Source organism: Ptychodera flava, chromosome 22 (assembly GCF_041260155.1).
Source record: "Ptychodera flava strain L36383 chromosome 22, AS_Pfla_20210202, whole genome shotgun sequence".
Taxonomy (NCBI): Eukaryota; Metazoa; Hemichordata; class Enteropneusta; family Ptychoderidae; genus Ptychodera; species Ptychodera flava.
The window spans coordinates 8033869-8048329 of record NC_091949.1 but is presented as its reverse complement, the minus strand read 5'-3'; positions in this window follow the sequence as shown (position 1 = coordinate 8048329).

The following is a 14461-nucleotide window of genomic DNA, read 5'->3' as shown; positions in this document are numbered from 1 at the left end:
CCAACTTTAGTCAGTTCAGGTTGGATCTGTAATAGAAGAAATTATGTTAGTCTTGGTCAATTAGCATTTGTTCAGTTTAAATTTACATTTAAATAACAAAAAACAGTCTCTGACACTACGTGTAATTTATGTTGGGTTATGTAGGTCACTTTCAAGTGCATGTCATAAAGGTTAAAATACAGTTTTCAAGTATCAATGCAAAGCTGATAATTGAAAACGGTACGGTTACACCATTGTGTAAATCACTGTTACCAAACCAAAGCAAAACAAATGAAAAACTGAATTATTTCTGAAGTTTGAGAAGTCAAATACTCCCCACTTTTGTGACCTGGCATCATTTTACATTTCACAAACAGGAATAAGCACTTCATCGTGGTATTAGTGGAGAAAAGGCTGAGAAAGGCAAATACTTTTACTCAATAACAGAGCATTGTCGTAAGACTGAGGACCTTACAGCAGGTTACAGCGCCACCAACGATCGGAGTAAAATTATGCATACCTTCTTATATAAATGCGACACAGATCAAGTTTATGGTGGAATTGTGTGTAGAATTAAATGCCCCCCAATATGTTTAGGTTAAAGCCTTAGCAGATACGTCAGAGTATTTTTCAGTATAAGACGGGTCAGAATTAATTGTTGGATGGGGATGGGTGGGGGTGAAAGGATTTTAGCGGGATCATTTTATGCATGGATCAATTCGAGCTTCACCACTTTTATGGTAGGGTAGAGGGTATTTCCTAGCTTTTTGCTATCATGGAACTTAAATTTCAAAACAAAAGAGTAAGGAGTTGGAAATGTACACGAAAATTATGAAATATACACGAAATGTAAAGTCAGGGCGCTGAACACATAACTTGCAATATCCAATACATCTTTTACATAACAGTTTTATAAATTATACAAAATGAATACGTCTTTTCAAATATAACTTCAACCTGTCTTTTGTAAAATAAAATCATCGAACATAACTTGTGCTATCATATCATATATGGTCTCACAGCCCCTCACTAGCTACGCTCTGTGGCTGGTGCAGCCTGGTTCAGCGCAGCGAAATGGAGTAGCCAGTGAGGATACGACAGCTCGCTTTCAGAATATGCCAACCATAGTGCGCAGCCAGCGAAGGGCTGAGAGAGAGTCTATCTTCCTCATAGCTGTCATCATCATCATCATCATCAACATATCATCGTCATCGTCGTCGTTGGCGTCATTGTCATCATCATCATCGTTGTCGTCGTCATCATCATCATCATCATCATCTTTATTATCACCATCGTCGGCGGCGACGGCACCGTCCTCGTCGTCGCTGCCATTATCATCATCATCAGCAGCAGCAGCAACAGCAGCAGCTTTCGCGCTATCAAAATTGATATTCCAATTTTTATGCGACAACCAAAGTTTGATCCCACCTGTAATCTCTCCCTTCTTGTTTCTGTTGTTAAAATGCTTCCGCCTGCCAGGTAAAATCTTTCTCTGGAATCTCACAAATTTCGATGTTACTCGAACGGGCGATAACATTCCCTAATATCCTTCTACAAACATTCTCTCATTCCCTTGTATTGTTCAATGCGTCTATCATTTCCTTTCCAAATGCTGCCTTTCGAATTCTTGTTTTTGTCTGAAGACCTCCATTGAGCAAGTAGCAAACATCCTCTATGCTCTATTCTTTCAATCGATAGCCTTCAACTGAAGTCAAACATCCAGTATGTCATAGCCTACTCTGACTTAAGGTAGCGTGCGTCTCGGGGAAAGATATTCGAAGTGTCAATTTTTTTTCAATACCGCTAGGGCTCATTTGCAGCCCTTGGAGAAAGACACATTTTCTCTGTATTGGTTTTTTGAAAATCGAAAACTTTATTTTTCTCCATAGATTACACAGGAATGGGCGGCCATTTTGCATTTCAAATATCGGTAAATCTTTGTTTCTCTCGTACTAAAATTTGCACGATGACACCTCATTTTTATTCTTGATTTTAAAAGAAAACTGTCGAAAGTTGCCTTGGGGCTAAATTGAGCAAACGTTGAAGTCTTTCAGTTTCGAAGCTTGAACTACCTTAACAGGGTTTTAACTTTCCATCGTTGGTATAACACAGCTCAATGCTAGATGGGGTTTTCTCTTTCTCTTGTTGCACAGGCATTTTGATTTGTGCCTGTGTGAGCACGTTTTCTTCAATTACCCTGTTGCGATATGGCTTCACATCGGAGACATTACAGCGATAACTGGAAATTTCCCACAAAATATTGCTATGCCTATATCGATTGGATTGTCAACATGATGGAAGTATAGTTGAATCCCTTCCATAAACTTAAATTGCATCGGAAACAAATTGTTGACAGTAAAATTGCAGACTGACTATCCATGCAGGCTGAGCTTTCAATAGTAGCTGGAATGCATGGTCACTCAATTTTGATAACAGAGAAGGGGGAGTAATACAATGTAAAAGGCGGGGTATATAAATATTCCTCATTGATGAAAGCTTTAATACTGAAACAATGCTCATTTATGATCTCTGCATAAATGGAAACTAATCTATCTCGCATCTGCACTATGAGGGGGTCAGCATATGTTGTGCAAGCACACAGGAAAGAGTCATTATTTCTCATGCATCCAGTTTTTTTTAATCACTAGCGCCCTCTCCCCTTGCCCCTGAATTCCCTCCAGACCCTAACGAACTGTTCGTTAACGATTGCTATGCCTGCAGCACAACTGGTAAATACAAGTGGATTGCCACTTACATAAATTTGATGTTTCCCACGGTAAAAAGGAAACAACGCGACGAACTGAACACTTTCCTAAATGTCAATCACAGCCGTAGATTTAATGGAAATGTCACTATGTATTTGCATCAGAGCGGACACGCTTCCAAGTGGATACCGGGCGATCTCAAGTGAACCGTCACCCAGATTACTAAGACAAACAGGGCGATATTCAGAGCTTGAAAGGATTCAGTGCATAACGATACATGTCCATTATGTTGCTACTTAAATGGTACTGAAATGACAGGTGCTGCTGACCCGAATCTTGTATCGCTGAGTTGTAGGGTGGAAAGTCACCTAGTTTGCACCGTTACACATCTGCCATTTTCCCAGCATCTGTTGCGCGAAGGCTGTGAACGGCATGCCTCTTTTACACGAATATTATTCACTTTAACTGAAGAGGTAACACGAACTCTTCAGATAATCTTACACTGTCATGCATTATCGTGCTTGAGATTGTATTTCTTATTTCCCGGAATCCACTCAAGGGTCATCTTGGGACACATTACTATTGTAATTCTTGATAACGAGACAGTGGGGGCATTTTCTGAACCTTGGTAACGAATTTAATGCGGCGGGGAAATTCAATTACACAGAGTCGGTACACCACTATCTATCAGCGCATGTCATGAGAGGAAACTGCGATTTTATTAACGTTCGTATTTCACGAGATGATAAGGCTTATAGTGATAATTTGATGACGTAATGAGATGACTTGCAATGAATATGTATTATTCTTTTTAACTGATCTTGCTCGATGAAATAGCACCACTAATTCAGTACCTGCACACAAGTTGGTCTGACCTTTTAACCCGTTAGATTACATTACTTTTTGTATAATAATGCGAATGTAGCTGACTCGGAGAATGCGCTCTGTCCGTGATTTTTGCCTTCCCATCAAGCCACACTGCATACCATTGATTTTGAGTCATTTGGCGGTCCACCATCCCTTTAACTCACTAGAAACCGTACTTTGGGCGTTAAATTGGACCATATGAAATTACATATGTCTCCTAAAGCCTCGACTTTGTCGAAGCCCTTAACCTCGTCGCTAATTTCAACCGTGGAGATATCGCCATATTAGCCACGCAGGACAACTTGAATGTAGACTTAGTTCAAGTCGGTGAATTTTTAAAAAATAAACTCATTTATAATAGTTTCTCTTGTGTCTCACCTATTTCGTACAAACCTATTCGGAATTTGGCAGCCCAGGCTAGATTTCCCCAGCGATTGAATGCGTTACCTTTGAGTCTGCGCAGAAGTGAGTTAGTTTCTGCCGGATGATTCCGGGTGAAACTCCCATGTATAGCGTTCACACCGCTCATGGTGTCCACTCAACTCACGCGCGCGTTTCACATGAAAACAAAATACAAATTATTGTGTTCACTCCACTCAAACATTCACAAATCACAGACTTGAACCAAGTCTAAGCTTGAATGCTGCAACAACGAAATCACTCACTCGACTTATTCGATATTATCAGAACTCTATGGCATTTCAGCCATTTCATTTTTCGAGCCCTTGACATTCACCAGAATTCTGGTCCCAATGAGATAAAATCAAAGATTATTGTGTTTTCTAAATGCCATCACTATGCGATCGGAAAATAGAATGATCCAACAGAATGATGCTATATTCAACATCTTCGCTGCTACTGACACTGTGAACGCTAAAATGCTATCGCATTTATAGAGGAGATCGAGATGAAACAAAGTCTACTAAGGGACTTATCTGTTTCTTTTGCCCAGGATGGATTCATTTTGTGGGCATCAGAAAGTAGCAGAGTCCCCCATGGAAAAAGATCTGACGTGCGCAGTGGCTGAAATGACTCTTCATTGTTTTGTCTTAGGAGGACCATTGATCTTGGGAGGGGGGTGGTCAAAAACAGAAAAAAAAATTTCAGAGCAGAAAGTTAGGAAAAAAAAAATCTTCAAACTAGTTTGCAAATTAAAAAAAAAAATAAATAAGAAGACAAAGGCGTAAAAAAAAAATTTGCAAAAGTCTTTAAAATTTTGAATTTTTTTTTAGATTTTACCGACAGTAAGCAAACTTTCTGTATTTTTAATACATCCTCCGGCACATTTTTAATTTTAATTTATACATTTAGAGTGACTGTATCCCTTATACTGGAAGTTGTGATTATCTTATCTTTTCAGGACTTTTGTATTCTGATCACTTGAAAATTATGAAATTATAGAGCCTGTTTTCTACTTGTTTCCTGCGTACAAACCAAGCAGGTACACTAGGTAAAACATTGAAACTATGGTATGGTTGTCAAGACAGAAAGTTGTATTTGCCTTTTAAGATCAAGGTAAACAGATGCAGGCCACATCAGTTTCATTTTTTTCACAGCATTTTATTACAATGATGAATGCAAGAATGGGTGAACAAGTAGAAACACGTCAATAATGATAAAACAACATATCAAGTCATTATGTATTATTTTGCTTTTAAAAAGGCATTTTCAATTCTTTTTTCTCAAAAAACAGCCTCAAATAACAACAGCAACACATGTTTTAACATTCAACAATACACTACGTAGAATGCCATCTATCCAACAAATCCCAACACAAAAACACATAAAAGGGTTGAACTTTGAAAGTTTCGATAGCAAATACTGAATAAATCTGCATGGTTAATCGTTTTTGTGTAGCAAATTTCAAAGAAATTGGACAAGCCCTTTCAGAGAATACAGATTTTTTGACCATGAATGGCATAAATTGCCCAAAAAGACAAATATTGAAATTTCAACACATCTATACACATCCAATCAATTTGGACATGCTGCTACAGAGAAATAGATGTTTTGATCAACAATTGCTCTAAAAACACAAATATGCAAATTTCACTATATTATTTAGCTTATTTTAGCTTCTCAGCTTGTCAAAATCAATTGTAAATCATGAGATATGCATGATGTTTGGTGGGGTGAATGTAGGCATTTCACCACGCAGTAGAAAGGGAAGCCAGGAAACCAAAATAGTCAATTTTCAAAAGTATACGAAGCTACTGAGGAGCAAGAAGACCATGTTTCAGAGGAAGATGTGTAATCCGAAAAAAATGCTCCCAAAGTGCCACCAAATAACACCATTTTAATCTCTATTTTTCAAAAGCTCCAACGGCAGGAGGGGGACACCCCCTCCTGACCACCCCCCGCAAAAATACTCCCCAAGTGCCACCAAATAACACCATTTTAATCTCTATTTTTCAAAAGCTCCAACAGCAGGAGGGGGACACCCCCTCCTGACCTCCCCCGGCAAAAATACTCCCCAAGTGCCACCAAATAACACCATTTTAATCTCTATTTTTCAAAAGCTCCAACGGCAGGAGGGGGACACCCCCTCCTGACCACCCCCCGCAAAATACTCCCCAAGTGCCACCAAATAACACCATTTTAATCTCTATTTTTCAAAAGCTCCAACAGCAGGAGGGGGACACCCCCTCCTGACCTCCCCCGGCAAATACTCCCCAAGTGCCACCAAATAACACCATTTTAATCTCTATTTTCAAAAGCTCCAACGGCAGGAGGGGGACACCCCCTCCTGACCACCCCCCCCCCCGCAAAAATACTCCCAAGTGCCACCAAATAGCACCATTTTAATCTCTATTTTTCAAAAGCTCCAACGGCAGGAGGGGGACACCCCCTCCTGACCACCCCCCCCCCGCAAAAATACTCCCCAAGTGCCACCAAATAACACCATTTTAATCTCTATTTTTCAAAAGCTCCAACAGCAGCAGGGGGACACCCCTCTCCTGACCTCTTCCCAGTGACCGCTTGCGTGGCCGCTTGTGGTGCTTGGCACCACATGTTTGCCCTCTTTATCTTCAGACAGCGACGAACGAAAAAAAAATTATAAATCTGAAAATTTACTCTGAAAAAAAAAAATTGCACAGCTAATCTCAATTGGAAAAAAAAATTCAGAAATTTACAATAGTAAAAAAAAAATTTTCACAATTTCATTGTGACCAACCCCCCCTCCCAGGTCTAATGGTCCATCCCTTAGACGGTAAAAGTCTCACAGATGAACATAATAAATCTTTGACTAGTTATCTTTTTACTCATAACATACACCTTTTACTTGGAAACCTGACACAGTGATAAACAGTTTTCCTAGGCGCCTTGCAATTGCATGCTGCAATTCTTGGGTGTTACGATGAATTTTATGCCAGCTTTTGCAGGTATCTTAAATGCAATCAAACACACAGACTCACCTATCACAAAAATTATAAACAGAGCGACCCCGCCTCCCCACATGTCAGATCCAACCAAGGCTAAAAATAGGGGACGTGTCTTAATTGCCATGACAAATAATGTAGCTTAAAAGCGATATGTGGGGAACTTGAAGGCGGTGGAGGGAAAATAAATTTGAGTTCAAAATATTCGTCAGTGACAGACGATTGCGCGTGTGGTGGATCTAAATACCACGCGTTATCACCAACCAGGGCACTGAGAAGCTTTGAAACTCTCTCAATGCAGTCACAAAGCATTGTATGAAGATAATTTGATTCTTTTCACTAGAGAGTGTAACTTGTATCACGTGTCTCGATCTACTTTGCAAGACCGCTTATCAACAGGAAAAGTAACCAGTCATGCAGGCCGCCGCCTGTGTGACTTCATGCTTGAATTGATGGTAATAATGCACTTTATCTGATGTCAAAGTGTGAACTCTCAAATTTAGTTTGGTTGGTATTGAATAAGACGAAACAACTATTTCACATGACCTTAGAGCATTATGCATCCACATGCTTTAATTGTTTAGCCTATTATTAATTCCAAAGAACCTTATTGATCATACAAAGCAGCTAGCTGTCACTGTTTTCTCGGTCACCCATTTGGAATTTTTGTTTAAAACAATACTCTTGACGTTTTCTCATGAATACATAAATAAAGGTCACATCCAATTTGGTATGATTCCGATTTGATATGTAGTTTAGAAAGTTGAACGAAAACAGGAGAGAATTTTAAGAAAAACCGGACACTAACGAGGTCAAAAATCTTATAGGCTGAGTAAAGGGATCTTCTAAAAACCTGCATCTAAATTTTTGCACGGTGACCCCCGAATTTTATTCTTGACTGCGAAAGGGAATTAGTAATTAAAAAGATTTGAGTTAAAGTTTAAGTCTTTGAGTTTCGAAGCGCGAACTACCTTAGAGGGAGGGGGGGGGGGTCTTCGGAAGTGAGGTCAAAGGTCGTATGGACCCATACGACCAGTGCAAACACTGTATCCGAGGTACGTTGGTGATTGATAGGAGTTTGAACATGTTGGTCATAATGTACATTGTAAAATTTAAATGCTGCAGCTATATCGATGTGATGTATCTAGATATTGTGCATGAAATACATTTTTTTGTATTAAGAAGAAAGTCACACAGGAGCAGTTCCGACAACGTTAACCCCGCTCCTTTAATATGTATGTTGATAACACAAAAGTATCTGCCTAAATGACACACTTTTGCAAGAAGGTCGACTAAGGCTTATTAACGGGTGCATTGTGTGGAAATTAAATACACATATTTCTGAATGCAACATTATAAAAGATTATTGTTTTGTAGCTTGTCTCCCCTCTGTCAGCGTTTATCTGACCGGCGTATAGAGCAGTTTTAAAACAGTTTACTGCATTATTTAGTTTTGAAGTTTCTAGGGCATTGTTAGAAAGATTATAGGCAGTCTCGTGCGTTTTAAAATCTCTCCTTTTCCTCGTTACGGGGAAAGTCTTAGTTTGGTTGTTCTATCAGGAGTTGTTTCGGGAAGATTTTCTTGCCCTACAAATGATATCATACCCTTTTATGAACCTAATAGAAGGCCCCGATCTCTGGATTTATTTTAAATTCCAGTGGCTAGCTGAATATGACAAATGCGAGTTTCTATCCAAAGGACTGCGGCATAATATAACGGTATTGCTGTGGATATGTAATGCCAAAGACGTTTCCTCTGACTGGTCGAGTAAATAAACAATTAAATATGCCGATAATGAGATGGATAAAAAACAAGTAAATATGATCTAGGGTCAAATATGAATCTATGCGTCGCGGAATAGTTTGAAGTTCGGATGTAACAAGCACACTATCATGTTCCATTTCTATCAACTTCTCTGCTGTCTGGTTGTCGATGTTAAATTTATATACTTGTGTAAAGTTTCACAAGTAGAAAATGTTGGAAGAAAATAGCGAGAAATGCACACTAGTCTTTCTCGCTTTTTTTGCCAGAATGCTGCGAGATTTCATTTTTTCTCGCACTCAATGGCCGAAAATTTATTTTCTCGCCTTGATTCTGCGAGAAACAAAATTCTCGCAAAATTCTCTCAATCAAATAGCGAGAATTTGTTTTTCTCGTTGTCAATCTGCGAGAAAAAAAATCAAGCAGATACAAATTCTTGATGATTGATTGCGAGATTTTTGTTTCTCGCACATTCATGGCGAGAAAATAAGTGCCAGAAAAAATTAAATCTCGTGGCATTCTCGCAAAAAGCGAGAGTGTCCATTTCTCGCTATTTTTTCACAATATTTTCTACTAGTAGTGTTTCTATATGCAGCTAATACAACGCGATTGATGTTTGATAATGTGATATCAACTTCTTTCCCAGGGCTCTCTTACTTATCATGCATGGATGTTCAAATCAATAATGACTATCATGGGAAGAATTCCCAGCAGACTGGACATAGTCCTGGATAAACTTTGAGCCGTGCAAAAATCACACAGGGCGTTATTTTTTTACTAATGACACCCTGGTGATTGGAGCACCATTGTGTAAGTACCACCAACTAACATTGTGTAACCAAATTGTTTGGAAATCACAGAAACACAATAGGTCATGTAATGTAACCCAGCACCAAATGCCAACTTCGGTATGAATCAGAATTCGTTCAGCTCGGTGAACTCATTGAAATATCTCGTTCTATGTAGGAGCGATGAATAAAACAGATTAACCACAATATGTGACATAGGTTTGAACATGGTCTGTGGTTTTAACAAGGTAGAGTGATAATGTATTCCCATTATGGTTTTAGGAAAATTCGCCCTTTTTACTCGTTTCTTTTGTGTAAGAAGCCAACTTAATTAGTATTCATTTATACAGACTACATTAATTAACATTTTACGGTATTAAAATTATATGTTAAAGGTTCTTTATCAGTGTCGCACCTTGTCATTGTGTAACTAATGTATCAAATTGATATCTAGGTCACCGATCTGAGATACTGAAGTGTTCTCCACTGTGAAAAAAACCAACCAAACAAAAATAATGAATTGACATTGACATTTGACATTTTATAGTGCGCAACTTATATTCGGTCATTGCCATCCTTGTGACGTCATTGAGGGAAAACTGAAGGTGTCACAGTGTGAAACAAGTTGTGACACTTCAACGCTCGTTATCTTTACATCGAAATGTTAACAATTCCAACGTGACTAATTGTTCGCGATGACTTCTCATATCACGACATGACGTCATCACCTAGTTTTGTGGCATATTTCTTGCATCGCTTGACTGTCACGGCAATCATATGTAAAACATTCAAAAGTGAACAGAATAGAATAGGTATTTCATTTAAGGTAGACCGCGCCTCGGGAAAGATAGTCGGACTCTCAAATTTGTACAACTCTTTTCTGCATCTGTGGGGGCTCATTTTACATGCAAAGCTCTTGAAGAAAGAACATCTTTCACCGTCTTAGTTTTTCGTAAAATCCAAAATTTAATTTTCCGAGTCCCCTACACAGTTAGCACGGGAATGGCGGCCATTTTGATTTTCAAATATCGCAAAATGTTGGCTAATTTGTTTCGCTAGTTCCAAACTTTGCACGGTGACCCCAATTTCATCGTTAATTTGGTAAGAGAATGGATGAAAATTTCATTCAGGAAAGTTTTAGCAAAAGTATGTTTTTCACTTTCGAGGCGCACACTACCTTAATTCAAAATGTATTCACACAGCATAATGTGTCAGGCAGACACACAACAATCTAATGCTGCAATAATCCCTTAATCAATAAAAGTGTCGCTTTCGAAAGTGATGCGGGTCGTCCACATATCTTCGTTTTCCATGAGTGTCTGATTAGCTAGGGAAAAAGTGAATTTACAAATCAAAATAGCAAGCAATCACTGATTAATTGGAAAACGATATTTCATAACATTGTGATTTATTGAGTATACTGAAGTAGAAATTGATGATCTCCTTGAAGTTGGCAATATGATTGGTGCATTTCGTCAACTCTGAAATGTCTGTTTTCGTTTTCTCTTGTACAATGGACGATTTGTCTGCGCATATAATTTTTCTGTATTTCGCTAGAACAGGAACATTTTACCGGTCCAGAGAGAAAATATGGTTTCAAACAGTTAAAATGAATGGTTTGGCAAGCCTTTTTTGAGGAATCATTATAGATCTGGGCGAGAGATAAAAACCCTGTCTTCAAGAAAACATCACAAAACGAGACGACGTGAAATCGAAATTTGGAAAGCCTCAGGGATTTGATAATCCATCATAGGGGAAGGAGACAGGGAAGATCTTTCGACAAAGGAGAAAATGCCCTCAGCGATCATAATATTCACCAGCAACGACTTCACAAAACAATCTGGAACATTAAAAGTATCCCTGGAGCGACGGATAACGGCGCAGATATTCATTGCGATGTCAAGACAAGCATGGCGGTTCCAAACGTCTCGTGAGCGGCGTAAAACATCCAATTAAATTACCTCTGTTTGCCAACATAAACAGATCCAATTACGTATGGGATGGGTGAGGCTCGATAGCACATCCATCTAAAATAATAAAACAAAAAGCGCCCGTGTCGTGATGCGATAACATCCACGACGTATCGCGCTCGTATCAAAGCCATGGATCATTACGGTCTCAGATAGACGTCCTTTTCCTTACTATCACCGAAGAGCTATAACTCTAGGACACGGTACTGGAGGAATTTAGCCAATGATTGGTCTGAAGGTTGTACGCCCCCACGTACCCTCTTCCCTGGCTAGACTTCTTTCAGCCTGTATGTACTTCCAGCATACTAGTCACAAGCTCAATCAGCGTAAATCGTTTGAAAATACGTATCCCAAGTAATGGAAAGATCAGTATTAAATAAAATTTATGAAACTTGAGTATAATTAAAAACACATTCTATATATCATCGCGGCAATGTCCAACATCCAGTCTCTGTCCTCGGAACGACTCCCTAGAAAACGAAAATCCAGGAATCGAGTGAGGTCAGTTTAACTCTTTCAGATATCTGTCAACTTATTCAGGATATGTAATTGCCCAACAAGTATGATACACCCAGAGACATTTCCTGTTCCCTGTTTAACGAAAATGGGGTTCCGGCAAAATCACGATATCTCAAGAACTACAAGTGAAAACTTTACTCAAAAGAGTTCAACCGATATATATATATATATATATATATATATATATATATATATATATATATATATATATATATATATATATATATATATATATATATATATATATATAATATATTTATATATATATAATCGTTATCTTGTTCTGAAGGAAAAGCGCCATCAGCGATGTAGGGATGCAGGTACAGCATTCATCTTTACATACCATCAACAGTACAGTGTGTCCCATGAGATAGAAGCTATTTCTGTCTGTTCTCGAAAGGTAAGCATTTCCTCCACACTCTGTGATTAGCAATTTGACCCTTGTTACACAAAATTTCAAATCCGGAGATATGTTTGAAAAAGTCGTGCGCTCGTTCTCTGTAAGCGTTCCATGGGAAGCATCAACGACTGGCGATGTGTGGTGCCCACACGGACACCGTGTCAGTCTTTTGAAAGATTGTAACCTAACTTTCTTTTACGATGGCCAGGATTAAGCGTCAGGGGTCTTCAGTTTCGCCGGAGTTTGCAATAAAAGGCGATACCTTTCAAACCACAATACTATGTGAATTTTTAAATTACCTTTATATATATAATTATCGATTATATAGATTACATAGATAATTTAGTTATCTTTATATGTATATATATATATATATATATATATATATATATATATATATATATATATATATATATATCTCAAATTATCTCAATTAGATTAGTAATAGTACTATTATTATTACTTTGTACTAACTACATACATACATACATACATACATACATACATACATACATACATACATACATACATACATACATACATACATACATACATACATACATACATACATACATACATACATACCAAAATTATCAAATCATCCCCTATGAATCTGATATCATACGTAACTAAACCCTTTCATACTGCTACGTCAATCATTATCGTTTCATGCTTTTATTTGTGAGTTCTTGACTTATTGGTCACTAGGCAACAAGTGACAAATGTATGACATGACATCTTGAACAATAATATCAAAGTTGACTTCAAAGTGAATGACCTCTTGCAACAAATTCAACAGTAACCTAGAGGCTTCTACTGTAAAATTCCATTTTATTTCTTATCTTTAATTCGAGCATCCTAAATGACTCTCTGTCAGCGTGGTTACTGAAATGACATTTAAATTTAACTAGTATTCAAGCATTCAAGCGAGCTTAAGCATGGCTCCACTGGCACGCGAAGAGATTCGATGTGGCGTACTTTATGCTAGGGATGATGATCACGTCACGCGAAGGGAAAGTCAAAACATGCTTATTCTTCTCCCATAATTCCTTACCTGTGCGAGTTTTGGACCTTGAACATTTTCTGCAGTAAAAAGGAGCCAGTCTGAAATCCTTAATTATGTTTTTTTTGCAGACTTTCCCCTTTAAGTCAACCCCTTCTCAATTAATATCAAATGATCTGTCCTTTAGTTCCACCCATTATTTAGTTCTGCCACGTTCACGTTAACTATTGCCGCAGAATAGTTATTTTGTCGTTTTGTTGTACTTTCATACAAATCAAATATGAAAAGGACGCACGGACTTCGTCAAACATGTAGGGTCATACCATGTCTGTCGATCACGGTAAGTAATTACCGGGGTGAGAGAAATACATCGACTTCTTCACCTATGCGTGCATTGGGAATTTTCACCCATCAACGTGCGACCATCGTCCATCACAGTGTCCGAACAACCGTTTGAGTCAATAGAGAGAAGGTACGTTTTAAATGTAAAAGGTTGAACAGTTCTCCGTAAGAGAAAATTCAGTAGAAGTCACAAGAAATGCGTTTCACTGATTCGTATTGTGAAACTGGGGATGTTAATTATTATAGCGATTGTGCGTTTCAAAGTCCACGTGCAAATTACGAAGCAGAAGAAGTGTTATGTCTCAGTTCGTTGGTCTGGGGAGTTTGGCTCACTTGTGAGAGGTGCGACGGGAACTTGAACAGAGTAGAGACTCACAACGTAGTTGAATATCAATCGATAGAAGAGGTGTATTACTGAAGTGTAAGGTTTACACATCAGAGATGCCTAGCTAAAGATGCCTCTCCAGGAATCCTTTCATTGTATGAAGATTGATCTGTATAATTGTCAAATCACTAATGAGCTAATAATCCTTCATTGGTAAAAATAAGGGAGTGGTCAGTTTCTTCGGCCGGGGGTAAAGTATTTTTGCCGACGTCAAAAAGTGGCTGACCTCCCTATTCCAACTTTCGAAAACAGGGTGGCCCCTATTCCAAATTTGGAAACAGGGTGAACGCCCCCCGCGCGCAACAAAGGTTAAACAAAAGGTTTAATATATATATATATATATATATATATATATATATAT